Raw genomic sequence first — 22,779 nt, forward strand, 5'->3', positions numbered from 1 at the left:
ACCTAGGGTCACTTCACCCACCACTCTTGTATGCTGTTGTGCAGGTGTGGGCAGGTTGTGTCAAAGCTGGTTCTTCTGTCTATATGAAGTTTTGAGTCTTGCCTCTTGTTATTGTTCAGTTGTTTGTTCTGGGTAGTTCTCCACCATTTAGTTGTAGTTCCAGATCAGTCCTGAGTGGAGGTTAGTGTGGCTTCCACTCAATCCTTCACCTTTCTCTTTTTATCTATTAGTGGTTCCTTTGTCAGTGGATTCTCTTTTAGATAGAGGGAGTGTATTCTATGGGATTTAAAGTACCAACCCATAGAGAAGAGATAGAAGGTCTTTTGGATACATATAGTGTTAACCATTTTATTTCACCCAACTAGCTACTTTTCAGAAAGTGTGGAAAAAAGATAAGACTCTTGTTAGAGGGGGGAAGGATTATGAGTTGGATGCAGAAACAGAGAGCTTATGGGAGGTCAGATTATGAGATATAGTGAGAGTAAGGGTTAGAAAGTAGGTGTAGTGTGTGAGAAAATAGGGTTAACCACAGCAGTAATAAATTTCCAGAAGACAGTGAAACGGGCTAAGATCCTGAGGGGCGTTGTATAGTATTTAGAATTGTGTGGAACAATTATTTACAATAATACTGGAACAACAATCATATGACAGAATCTATGTGATCTGAATAAGAAGAATAGGAAGTATACAACCTAGAGTAGTGTGCTATGGAACACAAGTGAAGTGAAAGAAGGAGAATTAAAAATACACTATGAAAGAGAGAACAAGGAAAGCCATTCAAACAATGGAATTAAACAAAGAAAATAAAGAAAACTAAACAGAAAGAGAAATACAAAATGCTAATAAAAGTAAAAATAATGAAAAATAATAATAATACAAACTAACAATAACTTGCAAATTCTCTGAAATAGCAAAGTGATACTTATCTTAGTTTATCACTTGTTGGCTCACCCCTCTTTGGATCTGACTCTGGTCCTTTCACACTTCCCGGTTTTATTGTCTCACTTGTGGGGGAAAAAAGAAGGAAGAAAGAAAAAAAATCCTCCTATCTTTAAACCGGCCAAGTCAGTTTTGTTGGTCTTACTGGCTGCAACAGGCTGAGGGGGGTTGGGTTTTGCTTTTCTCCCTTTCTGTGGTTTTGTGCAGATGTGGGGCAGGTCTGAGAAGTACTCTTCACAGTTGTCCAGCCTCCAGCCCAGTTCCTCAGTTTGCTGCCGGTCCCCCCACTGCCCTTCTGAGCTAGCCTTACACCTTCAGTCCACCAGTTGTGCTGTCCTTGAGGTACACCAATTAGGGACAACTCACAACCACCTTCTTGCTCTTTGCTGTCCAAGGTGCTAAGATCTCTTCAAGTCTCTTCAGGATAGTTTGCCTCCCCCACTGAGTTAATTCATCCTGGGGATTGCTGACTCCCTGAGCCCTGCTGGTCTCCTCTGCAGGGAGTGGGGTGGGGGGCGTGGGCAGGGGATGCCTCCACTTTCCTCTTAGCCAGCCAGTCCACCGGTCAGGGCAGGAGCACAGCTCCGGCAGTGATGGTGGTCATCGGCGTGAGCCTCCAGGGTGGCAGGTATGTGCACTGCTGCTGTGGCAGGGAAGAGGGTCAAGTACATGGCACCCTTGGGGCTTTGGGCATGAGTACACAGCCTCTGCTGCTGCAGCTTGGGAAAGGATAGGGGCACTGTCACAGTACTGGCAGCAGTGGTGGGCCTGCTGCGGAGGCTGCAGAGGCAGCAGGGATGCCACCTGGGGAAGCAATGGAGGCTGCTGGGAGAGAATTCCCTGAAAAGCCACAGGGACACTTTTTTTAAAATTCTTTCTGTTCAAACCTGCTGCTCCAAACAAGCATCTGGCCTCTCACACAGCCCAACTCTCCAGCCAGACTAGACACTCTCTAGGTTAGGATCTGTCATGGTCCAACTCTTCTCCTTTCTCCAGGTGTCACCTGCCTTCCCAATTTCTCTGGTAATGACCCAGCTGGCATTCACAGTCTCAGACAGTGCACAACATGCCTGCATGTTTGCCAGTCTTTCTCTATTCCCCTCAGCAACTTCAAGCATCCAGGTCCTTCCTGGTGCTGCTCAACCCTTCCTGTTTGGCAGAGCAGGGATCCATTGACCTGGCTCTCTTCCAAGAATCCTGTGGCTGGCCCAGCAAGTGCTGGGCCTGGGACTGCAACTGCCACTGCCCTGGACCCCACGCTGGTCCCAGGGACCTTATCATCCCAAAGCAATCTCCTTGCCATCTGATTTTTCAATGTCCTCTACAATTTTGGCCTCAAACCTTCATATATATGCTGGGATAATGTTGGCTGTTCACTCTGAAGAAGTGTCAGATCAGCCATGTATTCCACCTATGCACAGCAGGGAGTGGACTCTGCTCCCACCTATCTCACCGCCATCTTCTGAGTCCCCTTTGCCCATTTCTTAATTAGATTTTCTTCCTGGCATTGATCATATGAGTTCTTTATATATTTTGGAAATTAAACCCTGGTGCAATGTATTGTTGGCAAATATACTTTTCCATATTGTCATGTGGTTGGTTCCCTTTTCATTTTGATGATGTTCCTTTAGCCGTGTAGCTTTATAGTTTGATGTGGTCTCACTTGTTTATTCTTTCTTTTCTTTCCTTTGCCCTAGAGGATGTATCAGTGAAAATATTACTGCATGGGATATCTGACATTTTATTGCCATTTTCCTTTTATGGGAAATTTTTTTCCCATAGGACTTTTATGGTGTCATGGCCTATGTTTAATCCTTTTATTCATTTTGAGTTTATTCTGGTATATGGTGTAAGTTGGTGGTCTAGTTTCTTTTTTTTTTCTTTCTTTCTTTTTTTTTTCTGCATGTTCTTATACAGATTTCCCAGCACCATTCATTGAAGGGCTACTTTTGCTCCATTTTATGCTTCTGCCCCATTTATCAAATATTAATTGACCATAGAGACATGGGTTCATTGATCTTATTGGTCTGTTTTTATGCCACTACCAGACTGTTTCATTACAGTGTCCTTGTAGTATAGTTTGACTTCAGGTATTGTGATCCCTCCTTCTTTGTTCTTCTTTCTCAAGATTGCTGTGGCTATTCTGGGTCATTTTTGGTTCCATATAAATTTTTGAAATATTTGCTCTAAGTCTGTGAAATCATTGGTGTTTCAATAGGTATTGTGTTTAATCTACAGAATGCTTTGGGTAATATGGACATTTTGATGATGTTGACTCTTCCAACCCATGAACACAGTATATGCTACTCCCTTTGTTTGTATCTTCCTTAATTTTTTTCTTCAGTATTCCATAGTTTTCTGAGTACAGGTCTTTTGCCTCCTTGGTTAAGTTTATTCATAGGTACTTTATTTTTCTTGTTGCTATAGTAAATGACATATTTTCCTAGTTTCTGTTTCTGATATTTCATTGTTGGTGTACTAAAATGCCTTTATTTCTGCACATTGACTTTGTATCCCACTGTTTTGCCAAACTCACTTGTAAGTCAAGCAGTTTTTTGGTAGAGCCTATAGGGTTTTCTATGTACACTGTCAAGTTGTCTGCAAACAGTGACAGTTTTACTTCCTCCTTTCCAATTTGGATGCCTTTTATTTCTTTTTCTTGTCTTACCACTGTGGCTACAACTTCCAATTCTGTGTTGAATAGAAGGGGTGAAAGCAGACATCCTTGTCTTTTTCCTATTTTGGGGGGCAAGCTTTCATTTTTTCCCATTGAGTATGATGTTGGCTGTAGGTTTCTTGTATATGGTCTTTATTATATTGGGGTATGCTCCCTCCATTCCCACTTTTCTGAGTATTTTTATAATAAATGGGTGCTGTATTTTATCAGATGCTTTTTCAGCATCTATTGATAAGATCATGTGATTTTTGCCTTTCATTTTGTTTATGTGGTTTATTATGTTTATTTATTTGCAAATATTATACCATCTGTGCATCCCTGGGATGAATCCTACTTGGTCATGGTATATGACCATTTTAATGTATTGCTGGATGAGGTTTGCCAATATTTTGTTGAGAATTTCAGTATCTATGTTCATTAGTGATATTGGCCTGTAGTTTTTGAAGAGAGCCTCTTTTTTAAGATTTTATTTATTTATTTTTTACAGAGAGTGGAAGGAGAAAGATAGGAAGAGAAACATCAATGTGTGGTTGTCCCTCACACACCCACAACTGGGGACCTGGCCTGCAACACAGGCATGTGCCCTGACTGGGAATCGAACTGGCTACCCTTTGGTTCACAGGCCTGCACTCAATCCACTGAGCTACACCAGTCAGGGCTAAAGAGAGAATCTTAAATGTAATAAGAGAGGAGCAACCAACTACCTGCAGGAGCATCCCTATAAGTCTGTCAGCTGATTTCTTAAAAGAAACTTTGGAAGCTTGAAGGGATTGGCAAGAAATATTCAAAGTCATTAAAAGCAGAGGCTACAGCTAAGATTACTTTACTAGGCAAAGATATCATTTAGAATCAAAAGGCAGATAAAGTCCTTCCTAGATAAGAGAAATGGTGTTCATCATCACCAAACCAGTATTATATGACATATTAAAGTGGCTTATTTAAGAAAAAGAAAGAAAATCAAAACTATTAAAAATAAAATGGCAATAAATACATATCTATCAACAATTGAATCTAAAACACAAAGGTTGTCAACTTTCGCAGTGGTTCAACTTGGCAGCCAGCCACATTACCAGTGACAGTGGCAGCTATGACAGCAGAAAAATGAGGCAGAAACGGAAAGGAGATCTCAGCCCTGCTGAGTTAATGATGCTGACCATAGGAGATGTTATTAAACAACTAACTAAAGCCCATGAACAGGGGAAAGACATCAATCTAAGTAAGGTGAAAATGAAGACAGTTGCCAAATATGGCCTTTTGTCACAGCCTCGCCTGGTGGACATCATTATTGCAGTCCTGCCTCAGTACTGAAAGGTCCTCATCACCAAGTTAAAGGCCAAACCCATCAGAACTGCTAGTGGGATTGCAGTTTTGGTGATGATGTGCAAGCCCCACAGATGTCCACACATCAGTTTTACAGGCAATATATGTGTATACTGCCCTGGAGGACCTGATTCAGACTTTGAATAATTGACACTGTCTTACACTGGATATGAGCCAACCTCCACGCTAGTTGTTCATGCTAGATATGACCCTTATCTACAGAAGAGACACTGAATAGAGCAGTTGAAACAGCTTGGTCACAGTGTGGATAAAGTGGAGTTTATTGTGATAGGTGAAACACTTATGGCCCTTCGAGAATACAGAGATTACTTTATTCGAAATTTACATGATGCCTTATCAGGACATACCTCCAACAATATTTACAAGGCAATCAAGTATTCTGAGAGGAGCCTCACAAAGTGTATTAGGGTTACCATTGAGACCAGGCCTGATTATTGCATGAAGTGGCAGTTAAGTGACATGTTGACCTATGTCTGCACAAGGCTGGAGACTGGGGTGCAGGAGTTGTCTATGAAGATATGGCGCAGAGATACCAAAGGGTCACACTGTGAAGGCAAGTGTGTGAGTCATTTCACCTGGCCACTCATATGATGCCTGATCGGCTGAATGTGGGCCTGGAGAGAGACATTGAACAGTTTACAGAGTTTTTTTTGAAAACCCTGCTTTTTGTCCTGATGGTTTAAAACTTTACCCTACCCTAATGACTTATGAAAGTGGGCTGTATGAGCTGTGGAAAATCAGGGAGATATAAGAGCTACTCTCCTAGTGACCTGATCGAGTGGGTGGCTTAGATTCTTGCCCTGGTGCTCCTTGGACTCAAGTGTACCAAGTGCAGAGGTAGTGTGTTATCTGTTATGCCAGAAATAATCAGTGACTACCTGCTGACAATTTCTAATGAGAGTAGTCTGATTTCATATGGAGGGGTTTGAAATTTTTTTTTAATTAAAAAAGGGACACCTGGAATGCCAACTATAAACAGAGAGGGGTGGAGATGAAAAGATACTATATCCAAGCCACTTTGCCAGTATCATATTTATTAATGAATTCCTCTTTCCCTTCATTCATGATCCAGGAGGTGGAACTATGAAGGTAATAAATACGGTACCTGGTTCCAGGAGCTTATGATCTAGGGCAGGATTTCCTTTCTAATCCTTCAGTCTAGGTACATATACAGTGAGTGTGGGGGGTGAAGTGTGGCCATGTGTCTGTTATCCCTGTTCTAGAGCCTCTGAAGATAAAGTAAAGACTGTCAACAATCATTCTTTGCAGATATTAATGTAACTATGGAGAAAGAGTGACATATTCCCAATGGCATGAAGGAAAACAGCTGTTTTTTCTCATAGAAATTAAGGTCTCACTTGCAATTATGGGCCTTTTTAAAAAAAAAACAAAAACTGGAGATAGAACATAGTGGGGCGGGCATTTAGAAGCCATAAAATTAGCTATCTACCTACAATTCAAACAAAACCATTCCTGTATTTGCTGGTCATTAGGCACATTTTCACCACCCTGTGAAAAGCTGCCTGGATTCTTGTATTACCAATACAGTAGTCCCCCTTTACCAGCAGGGGATATGTCCCAACCCCACAGTGGATGCCTGAAACGGCAGATAATACTGAACTTATAGAGAGAAAACTATATATTTTTTCTATACATACATACCTACATAAATTTTAATTTGTAAATTAGGCACAGTAAATTATTAACAATAACAACTAACAATAAATAGAACAATTAAAAAAAAACAAAAAATAAATAAAATAAAAAACAAACTAAGCAAACAAAAAGAATAGAGACAGAATCATAGATATGGATAGGGTTTTGATAGTTGCCAGATAGCAGGCTTGTGGAGGGCTGTGAATAGGTGAGGGGATTAGGAGTACACATTGGTAGTTACAGAATAGCATGGGAATGTAAAGTATAGTATAGAAAATAGAGTAGCCAGATAACTTATATGCTTTATCCATGGACATGTACAATGGTGTGGGGTTGGCCTGAGGAAGTGGAGGGTGCTGTATGGAGAGGGGCAAAAGGGGAAAAATTGGGAAAATTATAATAGAATATTCAATAAAAACTAATTTAGAAAAACAAAAGGCATTTTAAAAAATGAGTTGGATTAGAGTGAGCTAAAGCAATGAGGTGAAAAAAAGAGAGAATTTTCTGGTAGGCAGAATAATAAAAAACTGAGATAAGAAAGCTAAAGATGTAATTCACAAACCATACAATTACCCTTTAAAGTATACAATTCGTTTGTCTTCAGTATATTCACAGTGGTGAAATGAGAAACATAATCCATTTTAGAACACTCTCATCAACTGAAAAAAGCCCATGCCGTTTAGTTGTCATTCCCCGTTTTCTCACCTCCCCCAGCCCTATGTAACCACTAAACAACTTTGTCTTATAGTTTGGCCTATTCTGAACATTTCATGAATTATATAATATATGGTCTTCTGTGACCATCTTCTTTCACTTAGCATAATGTTTCAAAGTTTATCTATGTGTAGTATGCATCAGTACTTAATTCCTTTTCATTGCCAAATAATACTTTATTGTGTGGATATACCACTTTTTGTTACCCATTCATCAGTTAAGAGATATTTGAGTTGTTTTCCACCTTTTGATTTTTATGAAATATGCTGCTATGAATATTCATATGCAAGTTCTTATGTAAATATATGTTTTCATTTCTCTTGGGTATATACCTAGAAGTAGAATTGCTGGGTCAAATAGTAACTTTCTATTTAACTTTTTGAGGAACTGTCAGACTGTTTTTTAAATTGGCTGCACCATTTTACATTTCCACTAACAATTTAAGAGTCCAATTTCTGCTCATTCTCACCAACATTGTTGTAATGACTTTTTGATTAAAGTCATTTTAGTGGGTGAAGTGGTATCTCATTGTGGTTTTGATTTACATTTCTCTGATGACTAATGATGTTGAGCGTCTTTTCACATACTTACTGGCTATTTGTTTATCTTCTTTGGAGAAATGTCTTTTCAGATCCCTTGTCCATGAAAAATTTCTTTTTGAAAGATCAAGTGAAGATCAGATTCTTAACTCTTGGTTACTTCAGATCTAGTCTTCTACTATATGAATTACATTAGTCCTAACTGAATGAATTTGAATTCTTCCAATCCTAGCTAGGTCCATGAATCTATGGATTGAAAGAAGCACATGTCAAGTTGGACATTCACTGAATGGAAGCTGAAGATAAAGTGCCACAAAAGGTCTCCAGTTTCTGCAGAAATGAACTTTTGATAGAAGGTCCATGCAAATAATTTCAGGTCTTTTGAGTGGTAAGTCCTGCCAAACAAGTCCTCTATATTAGTACAAAAACTGGCACAGAAAGAAGCCAGTGGGGAAATGTGTTTCATTTTCTGAAACACATTGAAATTATTGCCTGAAAAAATTAAATCCAGTTTCTGTCTGAATTACATTAAGGTGGTCCATCTTCCACCCAAGGTAAGACTGTAGCTGAGCTATTTCACTAAATGTGTGATGCAGCTTAAAAATATACATCCCAGGAAAAGCAACGCAGCAGGGTCTCAGCATAAACATGTTCATGAAGGGGCAGCCATGGATGAGAAAAGCTCGTATTTTGCTTCCAGGCCTTTCTCTTCAACTCTGTAATAAGTTATTATGTTGTCTCATTTAAATGTAAACATTTAAAAAATATTTGTTTTTTTTTTAAGTGGCTAGGCCCAACATTTCCAAAAATAAGGCTAATGATGGTAAGAAGGAAATAAGTATGTACCCACTTGTGAGTACACAGATGTAAATGTAAGGTTTGGGAATAAAGAGTGAAAAGTTATGACAATATCTGAGGCAGCTGAGGGCACCACAGTTGATTATTTGAACACATTATGAGCTCACTGAATACTTAATAATTAAGAATAGGAATTTTCCTTTTTCAAAAAACACAAAAGGCCATTTATATTATCCATCACTAACATGCACACCACCATCCCAAACAGTATTATTAAAGGACATGTTGTGAGGGTTATAAACAGCTCAAAGAATCTAAACCTATCATTACATGAAGGACAAATATTCAAATGATTATTAGAAACTTTATATTTTAAAGAGAAAATAAACAAGTCATAGAGTTGATTGATTATCCAAAATTCTCACAACTCATTTGGTTCTAGCCATAAAGTGGAAAAAAAGGCCAACAGGATCTTAATGCAAAATAACCCCCACAGTCCTCTGTACACCTGGTTTTTTGGCCTACCTTTATCTACCTCATGCTTCCTAGTCAACTGTTCTTCCACTTGTTGGGTGCTTGCTGATGGAGAAATCAATAGATATTCCTCTAAATCCAATCTCTGTTTTAGGTTTGGCATGCCCAAATATCAGTCAGGGCAGCTGAAGTCGGCCAGCACCTTCCATAAAATCAGGCAACTGTCAATACCGTAGGGGCTGGAGGAATGGCTAGGATTCATTCTTTCAATGTGTTCTTCATAGATCTTATAATCATTCAATTACTTAATCTGCATAATTTCTGGCTTTGGACTCTTGGTAGGATCCTTGAGCAAAGAGCCATGAGGACACCTCAACTGCCATCACCCCTGCCCCTGAGCCAAAATATCAGAATAAACTACAGGTGATAGATATGAGGACCAAGAAGCAATGAATGGTGCTAAAGAGCTTTCAAGATGATGTCCAAAGTACTTGTACTTCACATTTTACCAAGAAACACTGTGACCCATCCAAAGAGGTCTGTGTACATTTTCTGAAATGATTCTAAAAACCAAGAAGTTTGGTTTCAATTAATTATCTATGAAAATTTATAAACAGAATGATAGAATTCTAAATGTAGTAAAACTGGGTCATCCAGGACCAGGATAATCTAGGCCAAACTTGCAAAGTTAATATATCACATAAAAATTTAACTACAAAATGCCACAAACTCATTTAATAGGAAATTTTCTTTTTTCCATATAAAATTTCCTTTGTCTCTATGAGAGATCAGTTTTCCCCCTCAATATTGAGTTGTAGAACAGAACTGAAATTTGTAGGTAAAGAAACTATTTCAAAATGGAAATTGATGATATATTTGTATTCAGTCTAAGAAACCCTCAAAAGCATGAATTTTTCTTTGAGTTCTGAAATGCCAGAGCTCCCTTTCCCTTCCATGACTTTGGAAACAGTTGGGTTAGCTTAAAATATGTGAATGCCTGAACACCCTGTAAAACTTGTTTGTGGGCAAACTGAAATATACCAACAGCAAAGCATTTCTTACCTGCAATGGGTCACAATTGCAGTCAGATGTCTCCATGGTGACCTCTCTGAGCCATGAGGACGGAACTGTGGGGTTCATGACATGCTACAACAGGAGTGACCACAGTGCCGAAAACAGCTTTGACTACTGTAAGCCATCCCCAAACCTCAAATTCAGATGAAAAAATTAAGAACTTAATCCATATTGAGGGATAGATAAGGGTGATTCTGGAGGGAAGGTATCTCTGTGTGAGATCCAGGGGGTCATTGCAACTCTGTTACCTTCCAGAGTCCCCATAGTAGTACCTAAACAGAAGGCCAGAAAAAAAATGATTTTGAGCACTGACTGGAAAGACACCTAGAATGAAAGAATAAGAATTTCATGATTGCTCATTGTTCTTTGATAAAGAACAATGTCCTAAATTGTCCTAAATTACCTGATGAATGTCTCCATGTACTTATTATTAGAATTGCCCCAAATAATATAAACTATTGTCCTAATTACTTATGTAGCCTACTTGAAACAGCCAAAATGAGTTTTTATTTTATTTAGGTGGTTCCGGAGAGAAACCTTTCCAGGACCCATGTATGGGCACAGCTGTTTTTCCTGATCAGGATCCTTGTAGTATATACCCAAGTAAGATATATTTTATTCCATCTCTGGCCACTGCTGATTGTGTTCTTTATTTCCTTTCTAACAGAAAACTCTTATCATGATATTTCTTTTTTTAATTCATTTTGAGAGAGAGATTTGTTGTTCCACTTATTTATGCATTCATTGGTTGATTCTTGTACATGCCCTGACCAGAAATCAAACTCCCAATTTTGGTTTATTGGGATTATGCTCTAATCAACTGAGCTACTTGGACAGAGAATTTTTATTTCTTGATCATTTCACCTTCTATTCACCAATTAATCAAAATCCAATTCACTGGGACATTTTACCTGACTTTCCTATAGAAAAAAGCACTTAAAAGCAGTATGACACAAAGGTGCTTAACTTTATCAAGTGTCTCAAAGTTCTGTTTAAAATTTTTAGAATTCCCATCTTAGGCTTCTGTATATTATGGTTGTGTCCTCTCAGAGGCTGAGTACATTTTATCTTAATTTTCAGAGATCAAGTAAATGAGAGAAATCATAATTCATTTTTATTGTAGAAAAATTAATCACTAAATAGTCAAAAGAATACCTTCCTCTAGAATGTAATTCTCTAAGTAAGCATCAAAAAGCCAAAATGTCATCTTACAAAGAAAATTAGATATAGGGGATTTGTCAATGGCAATGTCTTTATTATATAAAGTTTAATTTAGATCTCCCTAAACAGTTTTGCTCTACTGTTCTGTCACTTAAGTGTTTCTGCCTATATATGTTGGAACTTTCATAACATCAGTAGTCTAGTTAATCCTTTGTAACATAACCACCTTTGGTTGGTTATGAACCACCAAATGAAAAATACCTGAGTGGCCAAATAATTGTCAAGCTCATGCATGGTACTCTACATGAAATATATTCAGCTCTCTCTCCTTTGTGCCTATTTCACTTACCATCTAATGCACTTGGTCATCTGTTTTCCAAAATACATAGATAACAAGATGATGATAGCAGCTGGTAAGCAGAGACAGCTTTCGTTTTATGTTGTCAGCTCGAGTAAGTGGCAGTTGACTGACAGGGAAAAGGAGGGAGAGAAATCTTCTAAAATACAAGCAGAAATGTAAGACCTCAGGTCCCAGAGATCCAGAGTGACTTAGTTTATGGAAGAGCAACCCAAAGTGGCCTCTGTAATCATTACTCTATTTCAACACAGTGTGATAATCAATTTAATGATTCCAATTTTGTAGCTGAAAAGATACACTGGGGTTCTAGATGAAGAAATGGAGATCTAGAAAAGCATTGAAAGCCCAGTTCAGTGTCAGTAGGTTGGTGGTGAAGCTGCAAATGGAGCCAGGATCTCCTGATCCCAATAAATTTTTTCATGACAAAATGATTGAAGCCTCATTGGTTAAATATGAGGATTAACTGAGATAAAGTACAGAAGTACTCACAGAAAATGATTAAAATCTTGTTAGCTTTTATTTTGAGTTAAAAACCTGGTATTTAAAAAAGATTGAACATTTTTAATACTAATTGATTAAGTAACATTGCTCTTTCAGAAAATTAAGTTCCATAAATCAATCCATTCTCAGGTGCTAAATGTCACCTCTTCAGAAAGGTTTCCCTTGACCACTCTATTAAAAATAATACCTTTTTCACTTTCTGTCTCCTTACCTTGATTTAATATGCTTTGTAACCCATCAACATATGAAGATACATATATATTTTCCTGGTTTCTTCTAAACTGAAAGCTTAAATATGACTTTTTTCTAGTTTTAAATAAAATAGTCCTCTTCCTTCCTCAGAAAAGATTTAGTCCTTATTCTCAATCTCATAACCCCAAAGCAATTAATTCATAAGCCCCTGGACTCTAACCAATCTGAGTAATGATGTAATGGGACCTTTAAAATGATGGTGTTTAAATGCAAGGATTAATATTCCATTTTTAAGCTGCATTCCAATATTTTATAAATGTAGTTATGTTTTAAGAGAAAATACTTGTTCTATGTATAGTTGAATCCCTGTAACACAAGCATTTTTATAACATGGCTCCAATGTCACTCTTATTTTAGATGGCAGATAAAACTTAAAATACATTCCTGCCTTTCCCATTCCTTTTCTCCATTCTTAAAAAAGCAGGCATATTATCTCTGTAATCTAGCACAAACTTACACATGAACAAAATTAATTAGAAAAATGCTTAGAATGAGATGGGAAGACATCATTTGGCAGTATTAGTTTGACCTAATTTCTTTGTGAAACATCCTTTCTAAATAAGAGATAGAGAAATAGATTAGATTATATGGTTGAAGATGTAGAGATGCACCGAGAAAATACCACTTATTAAAGTATCAAAAATAAAAATAAAAGTAGTTCCCTAACATAAAATGTTGTGTAATTTACTGTAACATTGTGCTTACTTGTTCTTCCACTATCTTTACATTCATTAGTGGATTCCTAGATATTAAAGAAACACTTGCAATCAGAGATCAAAAGGGAATTAGAATTTAAGGTGCCTAATGTTCAATGTACTGCCACTAGTTTCCTCTTATGATATTTATATTATGAATTAAAAACCTCCTCTGCCTGACCTCTAGGTGTTGGAATGTCTCAGGACTGAGTCTCTCACCGTCTTTCTTTTCCCTGGGTGATGTCATCCACTTCCACAGCTTCCAGTGTCATAAATGTGATGACTTAAATGATTTCCAACTCTGCCCTGTTCCTGAGCTCCTGGCTCATCTGTCCAACTGCTTATTGGACATAACCTTTTGGATGTCTACTAGGCATCTCAAATTTCCTGTGAAGGAAACCTCATTTATTTTGTTCTTTCCAGACTATAATCAGACATTCTCATCTTAATGCTATCACAACTGCTCAGATCAAAAACCTAGGCATCCTTGATATGTCCTCTCACCCCCATCAGAGGTGAAGCCACCATGAAGCTCATGAAGTTTAAGCTGCTGAGCCCTTCACATGCACAGAAACTTTCTAAGGCACTCCATTTTGTATTATTTATTTTTCTTATAGATGGCCCTCAAATTATGTAAATTTCATGTCCCACAAAACTTGGATCTGCCTCTGCACCCCATATCCAGCTCTATTTTCAAAAGAAAAGTTATCTAAATCTGACCACTTCAGACACTGGGGATCACTGTAGCCCAAGCCACCATCTTCTCGGACCCGAGTGCTACAATGACATCCTAATGCTCACCCACTTCTTTCTACAGTTGATTTCTTATATAGCAGACAAAACAATCCTTTAAAGCTGTTTTCCAGGTCGTATCTCTTAGTTAATCATCAAATGTCTTCCCATTCCACTTACAATAGGTCATAATACTGTACTATGACAATGCCCTACATGATCTGGCCCCTACTTACCTCCCAGCACCTTCTCTCATAGCTCACCTGCTTCTATACCAGTCTTTCCTTGCTGGAATACATTAGATTCATTTTTGACTTGGGGTTTTTGCACTGACTGTTTCCTGTTTGGGGGAATTTCCCCCCCTTTCTTTGCTTGTCTCATCTTTCAAGTCTCAGTCAGATACCACCTCCCCTCAAAACACCGTATCCCTTAAGTAGTGCCCAAACTCTGCTTCAGTCATTCTTGATCCCGTTATTCATTTTTTTTTGCCAGTGGTCACTGTTTAAAAATATCTTTTCTACTCAGCTTACTTGTTCATTGTTTGATTTCCTTGAAAAGGTTTTGAGCTCCATGAAGGTGGGAACTCAGTCCACTTGTTCACCACTGAATCCCCACAGCCTATGAGTGACCACTGCAGAGAAGGTGCCCAACAAATATTTGCTAAGTAAATAAATTGTTTGTTGAATAAATACTAACAGTAAAGTGTAGCATACAGCAGTACTACACATAGAGTAAAATCGAATATGAACTACCATAAAGTTCCTTTTGTTTCTTCCTTATTAACTTTAGACCATTAAAAAATCTATCTTGCCAGGAGATGCTAATTTGAGATGCGGATTTATGTCACAATTAATATTCTACTATGTAAGCCATCATAATGTATGAGATAAAATGTGTATGTCGTTGTGTCCAAACTGTAAGATACTTGCTTTAAGCAGCAAATAGATGGAGAGGAAATTATAGAGATTATAGAAATGTATCTCCCCATTTCTCTTCCCCTCCAAATAATGGTTTAGGAATGTTCAGAAGGTTTGAGAACTATGAATGTTATCATCCATGTATTCTGAACTGAGTTCAAAATATTGTGAAAAATAGCAAAAAGTCAATAATCAAGGTCTAAATCAAGTTCCTTCAGATCTCCAAGAAAAAAAATTTTTTTAAAATAGCAGCTTTCTTGAGATATCATTTACATACCATACAGTTCATGCTTTTAAAGTGTACAATAGAGTGTTTAGTTATTTAGAGTTGTGTATCCTTACCACTATCAGATTCCAGAATATTTTCATCACCCCAAAGTGAAACTCCATACCCATTAGCAGTCACTCCACATTTCCTCCTCTCTTCTTCTACTTACCCTCAGTCCCCCCAGGCCCCTAACAACCGCTATTGTACTTTCTGTCTCTATGGATGTGCTGATTTTGAACGTTTCATATAAAAGGAACCAAAAAATATGTCACTTTTTATGTTTGGTTTCTTTGTCATGTTTGTTGTTATTTACTTGTTTGTTTACTTATTTATTTGGGAAAGGGAGGAGAAAGAGAGGGAGAGAAACATCAACATGTGGTTACCTCTTATGCCTCCCTATGGAGGACCTGGCCTGCAACCCAGGTATGTGCCCTGACTGGGAATCAAACCAATGAGCCTTTGGTTCGCAGGCCGCACTCAATCACTAAGCCACACCAGCCAGGGCACTTACCATATTTATAAAGTTTATCCATGTTGTAGCATGTATTAATACTTTATTTCTTTTTATTGATAAATAATATCTCATTGTATATTATACCATATTTTATTGTATCTGCCCATCAATAGATGTACATTTGGCTTGTTCTACTTTATGGCTATTATGAATATGTACAAGTTTGTGTGTAGACATGTTACCATTTCTCTTGAGCATATACTTAGTAGTAGAATTGCTGCATCATATGATAACTCTTAAGTGTAACTTTTGGTGAAGTACCAAACTGTTTTCTAAATTGACTATACCATTTTATATTCCCATAGACAATGTATGAGGGGTTCCAATTTCTTCACATCCTTACCAACACTTGCTATTGTCTTTTTTAATACAGCCATCCTAGTGGGTATGAAGTGACATTTCATTGTGGTGTTAATTTTATATCCCTAATGAAATGATGTTGAACATCTTTATTGTACTTATTAGTCATTTGTATTCTTATAACTTCTTTGGGAAGTTAGTCTACTCAAATGTTCTGCCCACTTTTTAAATGGGTTGTCTTTTGTCATTGAATGTAACTGTTCTTTATATATTCTGGATACAGGTCCCTATATGATTTGCAAATATTTTTGTCCATTCTCTGGGTTGTCCTTTCACTTTCTTGATGGTTTCCTTTGAAGCACAAAAGTTTTATTTTTTATAAAGTTCCATTTTATCTATTTTTCCTTTTGTCTTTTGGATTTGGGTGTTATATCTAAGAAACTATTGTGTAACCCAAGACCATGAAGATTTGGTCTCTTTTCTTCTAAGAATTTTATAGTTTTAGCTCCTACATTTAGGTCTGGGTTCTATTTTGAGGTTTGTATATGGTATGAAGTAGCAGTCCAGCTTCATTCTTTTTCATGTGGCCATCCAGTTCTACCTATAACTCTTGTTGGAAAGTTTGCTCTTTCACACTGAATGGTATTGTACTTTTATTCATCAGGGTTCTCCAGAGAAATAGGATCAATAGGATGCAGAAAGAGATTTAAGAAATTAGCTCACATGATCGAGGGGCTGGTATGTTTGAGATCTATAGGGGCAAACCAGCAAGTGGAAATCCAGATAAAAGCTGATGTTGCAATCCTGTGTCTGAATTTGCAGAGCAAGACTGGTGTTTCTGTGCTACAGTCTTGAAGCAGAATTGCTTCTTCCTTTGGAAACTAGTCTTTGCTTTCAATCAGGCTTTCCACTACTTGGATGAGACTCACCCACCTTTTGGAAGTTAATCTGCTCTACTTAAATTCAAGTGATCTTAAATATTAATCACATCCATAAATACCTTCACAGCAACAACTAGCATTTGACCAAACAACTAGGTACCATAGCCTGGCAAAACTGAAACGTTAAATTAACCATCACAGCATTCTTGTCAAAAATCAATTGACCACAAATATAAGATTTATTTCTGGATTCTCCATTCAATTCCATTGACCATATGTCTATCCTTAAGCCAGTACCACAGTGTCTTCATTATTGTAGTTTGTAGTAAGCTTTAAAATCAAAATGTGAATCTTCCAACTTCTGTTTGTTCAAGATTGTTATGGATATTTGTAGCCTCTTACAATTAATATGAATTTTAGATTAGCTTCTCCATTTCTAAAAATAAAGCAGCTGAAATTTTGACAGTTAATTACTTTAAATCTATAGGTCAATTTAGGGAGTGTTGCCATCTTGATATGAATTCTTTTAATCCATGCATATGTAATGAGTTTTCATTAATTTAGACCTTCCTAAATATCATAATAAAATGTCCTCCTTTGTCTCTGATAACAACTTCACTTTAAAATCTATTTTATGTGATATTAGTACAGCCATTTCAGGTCTCTCTTTCCCTCTCCTTTATTGTTGTTCAGTTACAGCTGTCCCACCTTTTTCCTCATTGCTCTCCCCTGTCCCATCACCTCATTCCCATAGTCGACCCTTCCATTTTGAACACTGCTTTCATGGTATATTCTTTTCCCATCCTTTTACTTTAAACCTATCTGTGTTCTAAAACACACACACACCACAACTTAAAAATAAAATTCTTCTGCTAAGCATGTCTTTATTTCAGTTGTTAAAATGCAGCCAATGATGGTTTTTAAGTTCATTTACCACATTTAAAGAAAATAATCAAAAAAATAAAAGGTATTCTTTCTTCCCCCAAATCTTAACCTGCCCCTGATTTATAAGTATCAAATCTGGAGTCTTACCTTCTAAAGGTTAAACAAATCTGTTTAATGTCAAACCAGCAGGGAAAGAAAATTCCTCAGCAAGGAACACTGCTCAGAAAGTACCGTGCCATGTCACCAAATTCCTGAGAATCCAGTGGGAAAACTGGAAACAACAGAAAGCACTATAAGGTAGCTAATTTTCACTTTGTAACAAATCACTTACTAAATCTAAATGAACAAAGTATGGAGGATACCTGTGTATAGCTTAGCTGGTTATTTTATTCTCTAGTAAAAGCAATGTCCAATAAAAATATACTGTGACTCACAATGCAAATTACATATGTAACTTTAAAATTTCTAGTAACCATATTTTAAAAGTAAAAACAGGCAAAATTGTTAACATAATTAATAATTAGTTTATTAATAAATATAATCAACACATTAAATCAGTATATTATCATTTCTACATGTGATCAGTATAAAATGTTAGTTATTCTATATTTCTACTATGTCTTTGAAACTTTAGTGTGTTTTTATATTTAAAGCACACTTTAATTTGAACTTACCACATTTCAAGTGATCAATGGCCATAATGGCTTGTAGCTACTACACTGGACCAGTGCAACTATAGCATTTAAAATTTAAAATGGCCTTAAAATACTCTATGATGATCATATCAACTGGAAAGTTTTTTCTTACTATAGTTATTGTACATTGCTGTAACATGACTGCTTATATAATAGGGATTATAAAAATGTAATAACAATAGGTAGATGTCCAATCAAGATTAAGTTTACAAATTTTGGAGGTTTCAATCTGCATTAGTAATGACAGCTAATATTTATTAAGCATTTACTTTATACCAGGCACTATGTCAAGTATTTTAACTAATAGTGAAAGGTACTTCTGTTATCTCCATTTCATAGAAGAGGAAATGGGGACTGAGAAAAGTTACTTAACTTGGGCAAGATCACATTAGCACAAAAGTTGTGAAGTCGTTATTTGAACTCTCATTTGGGCTGGCTCTGGAGTCTCTGTTCTAGCCTCCAAACTTGACTGCTTACTTAAATACATCCTACTATCTACAGTCATTCAGCAAACTTTCATAATAAAACTATGAGAGAAGGCAAAAGAAGTTACCATAATTGAGTCCCCATTTCCCTGCCTGTGCTCAATTCAGCAATTTGTTGAGGGCCTTTTGCTCGCAATGCTCCTAGGGAATGTGAAGGTTTCCCTTGCCCCTGGCTGGAATACTTTGAGTAACACACTGCTGCAGAGATCGACGGACTTGCACGTTTTGATAAAAAAGCAGCTGAAGTGTTGAACAATTCAGCATTTTTATTTTCAGTAAATAATCTTTTAAACAAGGGGTCTCCAACCTCTGGGCCTATTAGGAGCAGGCTGCACCAGCAGGAGGTGAGCATGAATGTAATGCACTTGAATCATCTACAAACCATACCCCTACCCCAGGTCGTTGGAAAAATTGTCTTCAATGAATCTGATCCCCAGTGCCAGGGTTGGGGACCTGTTTAAACTGTTCTCATTTTTTTGCTGGCTTTTCTGTCTACGGCAACAAACAATATTATTATTTGAAAAAGTTAAAAATTATATTTATCAGCCAAGTGTCTATGAACTATCCTTAATCCATTCCACATACTATTTTATTTTGCACAATTGGAAGACTAGTAGAAAATATACACATATATTTTAAAAACACAAAATTGTGACCCACACATCTATACCACATGTAGCTTTAAGGGTAATTATTTACTTAGGTTTACTTCTTATTTAACCCCAAAATCTATCTAATTAATCAACAGCTAAAAAATTACTACTATGCAGAAACCATGCTATGTGAATTTAACAAATATTATCTTAGCTTTTACAACACCCCTATGAAGAAATACTATTCTCATTTTCAGGTAAGGAAACAATGCCAATCTTTTTTTCATTGTACCATATGAATAAATACCTGTAAATAATACCATCACTATACATCTGTGTGAAGTTACAGATTCTAATTTATATTATCTAAACTGACCCTCATAAGTTGTGATATAGACAGCACATGCTTACAACTATCAGGACAAGTGGTTATAGTTTTGGAGTCTTGGAGCAACTTTTAAAAAATTACAATTGTTTATTTGGAAGAATCTTATTTTGTTTACATTCAGCACCCAATAAACTAGAAATAGGCAAGACCAAATTCAACCACAGTCAAGAGATGCTTTCACAGAGGTTTATAATTCTAACTTCGCCAGCCACCTCCCATTTCTAAAACACTTTCATTCCAACATGGAAGTCCATGGAAGAACAGTAGCTGGAAACATGCTAATACTCTCTTTTAAAAAGACTTTATTTATTCATTTTTTTAAAAGGGGGAGAGGAGCCCTGGCTGGCGTAGCTCAGTGGATTGAGCGCGGGCTGGGAACCAAAGTGTCCCAAGGTTCGATCCCAGCCAGGGTACATTCCTGGGTTGCAGGCCATAACCCCCAGCAACCACACATTGATGTTTCTCTATCTCCCTTCCTTCCCTCTCTTAAATAAATAAATAAATAAATATTTTAAAAAGGGGGAAGGAGAAGAAGAGAGGGAGAGAAACATCAATGTGTGGTTGCCTCTTGCACACCCTGCTTCAGCGGAACCTGGCCCACCACCCAGGCATGTGACCTGACTGGAATCAACCGGTTGACCCTTCAGTTCACATGCCTAGGCTCAATCCACTGAGCTACACCAGCCAGGGCCTAATGCTATTTTTAAGGAGTCTTGCCTGCTGTGGTTTTATACATGTCATGACCAGACTGTGCAGTGACTTTTGACAAACATCAAAAATCCTAAATCAGCTAGATTTCATGAACCAGTTGAGAGAAACTTCCAGTCTTCTTATTTTCACAACCTCGCCCTTTTCCACAAGAAAAATGCTCTAAGCAAATATGCTGCAGAACTTAACAGAGGTAAAGTCAGGTCTAATAAGCTGAAGGGAAAGGCATCAGCAGCTGGCCACTCACAGTAAATCAGCCCAAAGCAATGGCAGCTGTCAGGAGTAGGCAAGATTTAAAGTTTTCTATCCTTCCATTTTATTCCCAAGTATAATGTAATGTTAGAATTTTGTGATTAATATTAATACCATACCTTAACAATCATTATTATTCCATTTTATAGATGAGAAATTGAGGCTTACAGACATTATGTGCTCACTCAAGTTTACATAACTAGAGACTAAAGACCCAAATCCACTCAAGTTCAAGGTTCTTTACGTTCTACCATCTATTCCTGAAAAATAAACTCTCTATTTTGAAATGTGCAGACTTAAGTTGGAATTTCTATTATTTAATAATTACTGAACAAATATATATACTCTATGGAGTCACTGCCAATAAAAACACCACAGCAGGTGTTAAAAAATAACTGGAGATCAGGCCATACTCTTGAGCAAGACTCTAGGCAATTTACCTTATTTCATTGGTAAACTAGCCATTAAAAATGGTTTATAATATGTGATTCCCCGTATCTTAATTCCCTTGGGTGAGGAAAAAGCCTTCTCTGAATACAGACATTCCCACTGCTAATGGTCTGTCTTTGAAGAAATGTGTCATAAGTATGATAAATTGTCACATCTAAGAAACATCAATTCTACAAAGATAGGTCTGCAGACTTTCTGTAGAGAACCCTATCACTGTCACAGCTAAAACTTAGGGGGGTTTCTCCACAAATTAATTAAAATCCTTTAAAATGTCTTGGCTGATAATCACAATTGTATGGGGATCCCAGGAACTCTGCCCAAAGATTCTGGACACAGCGGCCCAGATTCTAATGTACAGCCAATGTTTTAAATCCTTCGCTTAAAAGCAAATGTTTTAAGTAGACTTCCAAAGAGCAGAACTTGAGCAAAATAGTCAACAGTAAATTAAATTTCCTAAATTAAATTCGATGGTCTGCCAGAAGTGTACTAACCTCCATCTCACCCAACGTGTAACCTCATTAGAAAAGCTGTGTCCTTTTAAAGCAAAGATGAATTGTTATTTTCTTCTTTGTCAACTTCAGCCCAGTGCGATGGACAAAGTAGGCGCTGCTCTCTCAGCCTTTGGTAACTCCAGTAGTAAAGGAAGATTGGGTGTATTCCCTAACCATTAGTGCGCTGCAATTGAAATCAGGTCTCTGGGCCCGCAGTACCTGTGGGAATCAGTTAACACTTAAGGGATCAGCCCTACAACTGTTGCTTTAGGGTGTCTCTCTCAACTTTCCCAACCGTTTAAAGAACAGGACTCCAAAACCCGGAATTTCAGGAAACAGTCACGGATCCTGAGGTAGGGAGAGAGTGGGGACGTGTGTGGTACCCATACATCTCAAGCTGGGTAGAGAAGGCCAGGAGAGAGAGCCCAGGGCTCTGTAACCCCTCTTCCGGGCAAGCCCAGGGCGTGAGTCACTGGTGAACGCAGCGGAAGGGGCAGTCTTAGGGAAGTCAGAGGGTCTGACAGATGGAGGGTTCTGGGGAGGCAGAGCGTGGAATTTAAGTGTGAAGTGCGTTTTAAAGGAACTCTCTCCCAGAGGAGTGGGAGTATGGGATTGCAGGGGCGAAAGGGCCTGGAACTGGGAGCGCTCCCTGTCCTGCGGCTAGGGCCAGGAAGCGATGAGGCGACGAGGCCGGCTAGCCGGGGACGCCTAAATCTCCCGAGCTCTGAGCTGGCTGGCCCCCTCCTCCCACGCCGGGCTCAAGGCCTTACGGCGGCCACGCAGCCCCAGCAGCATTCACGGTGCTAAATTCCCTACTCGGCCGGCCCACTCCAAATCCCAGAAGCACGCCACGCGCCGCCAGTGACGGCACTGCAGGGTGCGTGGCCAATCCGCACGACCCAGTCCCTCCCCACACTCCCAGGGCCAATGAGGCGCAGACGCCGGCGGCCACGGCGGGGTGAGGGGTTGAGAGGCCCCGCCCCATTTTCCCCTTTCCCCTTTGCCCCGCCCTTTCCCGCCCGGCTCCCCGAGTCTGGCGCG

The 22,779-nt window shown here is 38.1% G+C and overlaps 1 long non-coding RNA gene and 1 pseudogene across 1 annotated transcript; one reads left to right on the plus strand and one right to left on the minus strand.

The window, feature by feature from the left end:
- Window positions 1–4,654: 4,654 nt before the first annotated feature.
- On the plus strand, window positions 4,655–6,643 carry LOC118497369 (annotated as a pseudogene).
- A 1,177-nt stretch (window positions 6,644–7,820) lies between these two features.
- On the minus strand, window positions 7,821–22,441 carry LOC118497370. The gene is made up of 4 exons (XR_004899892.1): window positions 21,739–22,441; window positions 17,824–17,947; window positions 10,201–10,484; window positions 7,821–9,340 (listed from the first exon to the last, which is right to left on the minus strand). It is a non-coding gene; the product is annotated as an uncharacterized LOC118497370 (long non-coding RNA).
- Window positions 22,442–22,779: the final 338 nt, after the last annotated feature.

This window comes from Phyllostomus discolor, chromosome 11 (assembly GCF_004126475.2).
Source record: "Phyllostomus discolor isolate MPI-MPIP mPhyDis1 chromosome 11, mPhyDis1.pri.v3, whole genome shotgun sequence".
Classification (NCBI taxonomy): Eukaryota; Metazoa; Chordata; class Mammalia; order Chiroptera; family Phyllostomidae; genus Phyllostomus; species Phyllostomus discolor.